Below are 8,483 nucleotides of genomic sequence, written 5' to 3' on the forward strand. Positions count from 1 at the left end.
ATATATATATTATATTATATAATATATATATATATATAACATATGTAATACATATATATTACATAGCATAATATATATACAGCCAGTATATACATATATATATACATATATATATACATATATATTACAGTACATATATACATAGCATATAAGTATATAATACATGTACTATAGTAGTATCATGTATATACTACATATATATATACATATATCATAATATACATGTATAATATATATATATTATATATATATATATATATAATATATATATAATATATATTATATAACATATATAATAATATATTACATATCATATATATATATATATATTATATATATATATATATATAATAAATAATATGTATATATAATATTATATATATAATATAATATAATATAGTATATATAATATATATATATACATACCATACATAATATAGATATAATACATTATATGTATACTGTAATATATACATATATATATGTTATATATATATTATATATAGTAATATACATGATATATATATGCTTATAATATTATGTATATAAGTATGTATATATAACTTATAATATATAATACTTATATATATATAATATATATATATATATATAATATAGATATATATATATTAATTAATATATGGATGTGTTATACCATATAGTAGTCATATATATATATATATATACTAATTATAAACACTATATATATATATACATACATACAAATATGCGTATATACATACATACATACAAATATGTGTTTGGGTGAAAAGTCGATTTCATTGAAGAATCCATTACAACTTTGAACGTTACAATAAATTTAAGAAATTAGCCTTTTTATAAGACTTTCAATCAACGGTTACAACTTTCTCTCAAACTACACACAATAGATGTTTATCACCTATTGCTTGTGCGGGATCGTTGCTGGTGTCAGGGTTTATCCGTGGACTGCCTACGGATCAGATTCGGTTAGCAGAAAATTGGTAATCAGTGCTAATTCTTCACAAAGGAAGTAATCGCAGCAGCGGTAACGTCGACCAAGAGAGATTACAGCTCTTCTCGAGATTAAGACTAAGTTTAAATCCGGAGGAATAAGGGGAAAACAAGTCTCAGATCTCTCGAACTCTCTTTTTGTTGTTGAACTCCGCTAAGATCTGCTAACTCTTCTGAAATTCATACCCCGCTCTCCAATTTGACAGCACTTCGCCCTCTTGATCAATTCTCCCCCGTGAAATGAGCCCCTAGGCCTGTATTTATAGGCTTCGGTTGGAGTATTTGGATAAGAATGAGTGATTTGGCCTTATCTGCAGTTAATAACGGCCTTACCATGTTTGTGGGTGATATCCAATCAGTTGGGAAGCTCTGAAATGAACAAATCCCTAGAAAACAACAACAGAACCATCGAAAACATGTTTGAGGGTCGAAACTGCACGACATGCGCTGCTGACCAGCGCAGGCACGGGTCGGCACGGGCGGACCCACATTGGCGCGGGAGTTTTGGCCTTTTACTGAACTCTTTGGTGTTCTCCAATTTTCCGGGACTTGTATTTTCTGTCGTTTTGCATATTTGGCCGTCTCGTTGACTTGTACGCTTTGTTAACTTGTTTCATACGCTCGTTAGCTTCTTTATGACACTTGGAGCTGGCCGACAAGCGCGGCGAGTACTTGGAGCTGACAGACGCGCGTGAGCTGACTGACGAGTGTGTTCGGTCACTTGGAGTTGACTGACACGCGCGAGCTGACTAACGAGCATGTTCTGTCACTTAGAGCTGATTGACGCGCGATCTGACTAACAGGTGTGACGGCCAATTGGAGGTGGCGGGTGAGCACATGAGACACAGTTGGTTTGCCATTCCGGTTCATACACTTGTCAGCGTTAGATAATCCTCAGATAACAACGTTCATCATCTTCTCTCCGTCTCGAGCTATGTGCATATACTTATAGGTATTTTTAGACGCCTACAGATACCCCCTCCAAAGTATTTCGGACTCATTCTTTTATAGAAGAGTCTGGAATGCTTTGTATAAGATAGGCACTTTCCTCAATCTCGTAGAGGGACCTGTGAACTGCTTCAATTCTTAACTTCTTCAGCCTTCAATCTATTCTTTATTTTATCGAATAGATGAAGTTCTTCCGACGCTGCGTTTATCGTCTGACCGTTGTCGAAATCTTAAACTGAAGTTGATGCGTAAGTTTCTAAATTTAGCTCGTGTCATTGAATTGACTTTGAACTGATCATCTTCGTCAGAAATTCATATCTGAATGCGATTGAACTCCCTGGAATCATCCTTTGTCTTATTTTGGTGAAATTACTAATGCGTTGACCGGCATCAACCTTTACTATAGTATGTTGACCGGCGTTATCCTTTGCTGTAACACGTTGACCATCGTTAACATAGTTTATACTAGTACGTTTGTTGGAGTCTACACAGTTTAAGCTTTTAAGGCGTTGGAACGTGGCGGTTCTAAATATTGGGGGTGCATGACCAACTGTTAAAGATGAGTCATCTGTAGGTATGGATCTCATCCTGTGGTTGTCGAATCTTTAAGTCACGAGACCAATTAACAGGGCTGGTGAATCAATAACTATCATATTTATAGAATTTTTGGTAAATTCTCAGCCATCAATGAGTTTGATTAGCCTTTACCGACTACCGTTTCGGTAGGGCTAGCATACGATTTGTTTAAGTTCGTTCTGCATGTAACGTTATGCTAAAAGCGTTAACTCTTTTAGTGCTACGATATTGAATACGCAGACTTCGTCTTTCTCATGGGAATAGACTACTCGGACGCATGTATCAGATGCAGACTCAGGATTTTTGGCAAATCCTCAGCCATCAACGGATTTGACTTGCCTTTACCGATTATCATTTGAATCGGGCTTACATACAGATTGTTTAAGTCCGTTCCGCATGTAACGTTATGGTAAGAGAGTTAACTCTCTTAGTGCTACGATATTGAATACGTAGACTTCGTCTTTCTTACGGTAATAGACTACCCGGCAACGCGTGTTAGACGTTGACTTATCCCTTCTTAGGATTCGAGATAAAAGTCCCCATACTTAGATTCTGGTGTCTTTTTTATTTGGTGAAAGACTAAACCGGCAACGCGTGTTAGGCATAGGCTTATCTCTATTTAGGAGTCGAGATATAAAGTTTCCCACGCGTGTAAGGCGCAGATTTTGGTGTTATTAATAACGGCCTGCTACAATATCGAATATGTGGGCTTTTGTCCTTTTTACGGCAAAAGACTAATCGGTAACGCATGTTAGGTACTGACTTATCCCTACTTAGGCTTCGGGATAAAATTCCCCAGATTTGGATTCTGGTATCTTTTTTAATCGGTGAAAGACCGACAACGCATGTTAGGCGCTGACTTATTCCTACTTAGGATTCGGGATAAAATTCCTCGCGTGTGTAAGGTACGGATTATGGTGTTATTAATAACAACTTGTCACAATATCGAATATGTGGGCTTTTGTTCTTTTTATGGCAAAAGACTAACCAGCAACGCGTGTTAGGCGCTGACTTATCCCTACTTAGGCTTCGGGTTAAAATTCCCCATGCGTTTGAAGCATGGATTTTGGAGTTGAAAAGTAGTATCTTCTCTTGGGGCAAAGACGAACCCGATGCTAGAGATGAAGAATTTTATATTCTATCTTTAGTTGCAAAGGAAACTAAAAGTGGGATCTCCACTTTGAGAATCTAAAGAGTGAAACTAAGAGTGAGATCTCTATTCCGAGAATCGAAAAGATTCGGATATCCTAACTATCGCAAGGTTTGATTACCGAATTAAAGGTGAATTTCACGTTTATCGAGAGTGCATTGTGGTTTTGGCCCTAATTGTAGGAAGGTTTGACCAAGCGGGAGTTTGAGGCGATCCTAACTATAGGAAGGTTTGATCGTTTAATTTGAAAGTGGACCTCTCGTTCATGGAAGGAATCGAGATGAGATTTTGGTTGTGGTCTTAACTGTAGGAAGGTTTGACCAAGTGGGAGGTTTAAGACAATCCTGACTGTAAGAAGGTTTGATCATTCATTTTGAAAGTGGACCTCTCGTTCATGGTAGGAATCGAGAGGAGATTTTGGTTATGGTCCTAACTGTAGGAAGGTTTAACCAAGTGGGAGGTTCGAGATGACCCTGACTGTAGGAAGGTGTCCTAACTGTAGGAAGGTTTGACCAAATATGAGTGAGAGTACAAATCACAGTAGGAGTTTAGTGTTTATCACTTCATTTGTAATGAACGGGTTATCCCTAAGAAAATACCATATAGCATTCTTCCGAGAACTTCCCGTTATATGAATCATCCACCCCTTACTTCTTTTGTGAAACCGGGTCTAAGATTGTACTTAGTTGGATGACCGGGTTATCCATAAGAATACCAGGCATGACACTCTTCAGGAACTTCCCGTGTAAGAAAGGAAACAATTGTGACTCATATATTGGTTGGAGTTTTGAGAAGCAGTTTATACTCGTATACTCTTCAGAGTGTAGGAAGGAGCAGTTTATACTCTTATACCTGTCGGAGTCTTCATTCAGCTTAATTTAGCATTATGACGCTAGCCTCAACCAAAGTTTGGATGCTATTCTTGAGAGAGAATCAAGCCTTGGTAGGATGAATGATCCTCTTATGGTACGTACAGTACTTCAGATCCGCAGTATTGTCAGCTTCCTCCTGATCTGTGATAAGTGGTACTTCAAATCCGTAGTATTGTGCTTAAAGGAATACTCCTTTTGGAGTCTCGGATTTGAAGTCTTTTGCCGTCTTTGGGGTTGTTGTTGCGACGTCTGATTAATATCAACAACTGCAGCAGGTGCCTTCCCCTTACCATAGGAGACGAAGCTTGAGTTTGGAGGATTAGCCATCGGTTGGATCCTATCGGCTTGCTTCCTTCTGAGGAAGCGTTCGTCCCGCTCTCTACGCATCTTCAACTCTTTCTAGATATTGAACGGTGCTACTCCCATAACTTTCAACACGTCCAAGAGAGGTTGTTGTGACAAGTTTAGAGGATGAAGTCCTCTGTAATCGAATCTTGGCAATTCATCGCTTTATTCCGAAAGCGCTTGACGAAGTTATCAATTGTGTCATCATCTTCTTGTTTCTCATCAAAGAGTGTCCTGATTGACACCTCGATGTCATCATCAAAGAAGTGAGTGAGGAATAGGCTCTCCAGGTCTTCCTAGTTGTTGATACTTCTGGACTTGAGACAGCGGTACCAATCGAATGCAGGTCCGTGAAGGGTACCAACAAATGATCGAACCATCAAGGCTTCATTGCCGGAGATCATACCCAAGTGGGACTTAAAGTAGGTCAGATGCTGAGTGGGTGAGCCCTTCCCATCGAATGGCGTGAAGTTGATAAGGTTGAACTTTTTTGGATACGAGATCAAATTTCACTTTCTTGGGTAAGGACACGGAATACCAATCTTCTGCACCTCTTGCGTACACATCAGAGCGTTGATTTTTCTCTCGAGGTCCTTTATTTTCTCATCCTCGCTTGTACCGTGCTTTGAACGATTTTTGAGAGGAATAACAGGACCACCGCCAGTGTTATCATCATTGGTGGGACTACCCCCGGCATCGTTATTCTTAGTGGGGAAGCTACCAGTGTTTTGGTTAACGGAATGATTATCAGCATCAAGATGTTCGTCCACTTCTGAATCGCTACCTGCTTGGTTAGTAATGTTGCGATGGCTGGATTCACCAAGTTGATTGGATAGAGCCCAAATCTGTTGGTCATGCTCTTCCTTCATACGCATCATGTCCATTTCCAATTCGATTTTGAATGCTTCTTTCTCCTTGGCAAGAGCATCCTCAACTATTTTGGCTACTTCCTTAGTGTTAATCATAAATACTTCATGGAATTGTTCTGGACTGGATACCATTTTGTCAGAAGCGACTGCGGAGTTGGCATCTGATGCTTCATCATCAGAGGATAATCCCCCTCTGCATTCTTTGATAATCCCTACATCTAGTAGTCCCTACGTGTAGCCGAGTTAGATGATACGATATGAGGGGGTCAGAACTAGAAGGTCGAGCCGACTTTTCTTTATCAGCCATGTTTATTGTGACTTCTAGAAGTTCGTCACCTTGAACAGCTAATCATTTCTTGCGGAAACGCTTTAGCATGCACTTAGTCGTTCCATTAGAGATCCTCTCAAATACCGAGACCCTCTGCGGAGCGGTCTTGGGGTAGCTACATACTGATAACACTACCTGATTATCTTGGTACATGGACAATGAAAGTCCATCTCCCGAGAATCTCTCTTTTGAGGTTTGTTCGTACACCTAGCCCGATAATTAAACTCATCGACAGCTGACCAAAGTAATCTATCACGTGTTAGCATGACTTCTCAAGTATAATGTCGTCGTCTGACAAGCACGTTTCCTTCGGAGGACTTGTTGCCTTGATAGCGTTCTCAAGAGTCACACGTTTGGAACCACGCTTTCATAAGCGTGGAACCTTAACGGGCTCTTGGATACTGACTTGCAGTTCGAGGCAGTCAGTTATAGGAGTTTTTCTATTATAGAAAGGCTCTGACTTGTTGCAAGGGCGTATGCGACCCCCAGCTCAAGTAGTTGCTCGGGGTTGAGTCACCAGACCCAAGTGCTCTTTGATCGAAACTTTGCCTCGATCCTTGTGCAAAGGACCTAGATGATCCGCTATTGACTTCTTGCTTTTGAATAAGTCTACACTACCGTGAGGCTTCACCGAAAGTATTAGATCAATCAAAGTAGGGGTGGAACTCGACGGAATAAGAAAAACGGGTGCAGAGTGTCTCCTGTCTCGGCCCTGGTGCGGGTCAGACCCTAGTGACCCGTAGCTGGGAGGATCAGACTTGAGTGACCCACAGATTGGAGGGTCAGACCTGAGTGACCCGCGGCTTGGAGGGTCAGACCTGAGTGACCCGTGGCTTGGAGGGTCAGACATGAGTGACCCGGCTTGGCAGGTCAGACTTGAGTGACCCGCGTTTCTTTATCTTTTTGGCCATTGTTTCGTACTTTGGCCTCCAAGTTTGATTCAGTCTTGGTTGTTTCTTGGCTATGTCCTTCTTCTATATCTTTTATGCCTTTTGCACAAGAATTCGCACGTACGCCAGCAGTGTGTAGCACTTCTGGATTTGCTCCTCAAGAGTTGAACAGATCCTTTTGACTTGGATCCATTCACTTGTTGATGATTTGGAGGAGGGAGAGTTTGATCGCTGTTGGGGTGCTTGGTGTTCCCTGAATTTCAGATCCGTCCTGTAACAGATCTCATCCACTGGCTCCAAAGCCTTAGCGAGTTGGCACGCGAGTCGTTGATGTTGTTTTTGATGTGCCCTCTTCGATAGGATTAGTGCAGGTCGGGTGGCTATCTCCTTGATTGAGGAGGAGTCTAGGTCTACAGATCCGGCTACGTTGGAGGCCGGAGGGGCGTTGCAAGGCGTGATTGTAGCAGCAACGGGGGCTATGATCTTCCTGCGCTTGCGAGTGGAGGAGGATCTAGAGGAGGAGGACGACAAACACTCCTCAAACTTCTGTTGGTTGAACTCGTACTCGACCTCTTCTTCAACCGGGATCCAGATCCGTGGTTGCGACACGAAAGCTTCGGCAGTGAAGCTGTTGGCTCCCACTGTGGTCGCCAGCATGTTTGGGTGGAAAGTCGATTTCATTGAAGAATCCATTACAACTTTGAACATTACAATAAATTCAAGAAATTAGGCTTTTTATAAGACTTTCAATCAACGGCTACAACTTTCTCTCAAACTACACACAATAGATGTTTATCGCCTATTGCTTGTGTAGGTTCGTTGCCGGTGCTGGGGGTTTATCCGTAGACCGCCTATGAATCAGATCCAGTTAGCAGAAAATTAGTAATCAATGCTCTTACTTCACGAAGGAAGTAATCGTAGCCGCGGTAACCTCGACTAAGCGAGATTACAGCTCTTCTCGAGATTAAGACTAAGCTTAAATCCAGAGGAATAAGGGGAAAACAAGTCTCAGATCTCTCGAACTCTCTTTTTGTTGAGGAACTCTTATAAGATCTGCTAACTCTTCTGAAATTCGTGCTCCACTCTCCAATTTGACAGTACTTCGCCCACTTGATCAATTCGTCCCCGTGAAATGAGCTCCTAGGCCTTTATTTATAGGCTTCGGTTGGGGGTATTTGGATAAGAATGAGTGATTTGACCTTATCTTCAGTTAATAATGGCCTAACCATGGTTGTGGATGATATCCAATTAGTTGTGAAGCTCCGGAACGAACAAATCCTGAGAAAACAACAACAGAACCGTCGAAAACCCGTTTGAGGGTTGAAACTGCACGACACGCGCTGCTGAAGAATGAGTGATTTGACCTTATCTTCAGTTAATAATGGCCTAACCATGGTTGTGGATGATATCCAATTAGTTGTGAAGCTCCGGAACGAACAAATCCTGAGAAAACAACAACAGAACCGTCGAAAACCCGTTTGAGGGTTGAAACTGCACGACACGCGCTGCTGA

The sequence above is a fragment of the Asparagus officinalis genome, chromosome 8 (genome assembly GCF_001876935.1).
Source record: "Asparagus officinalis chromosome 8, Aspof.V1, whole genome shotgun sequence".
NCBI lineage: Eukaryota > Viridiplantae > Streptophyta > Magnoliopsida > Asparagales > Asparagaceae > Asparagus > Asparagus officinalis.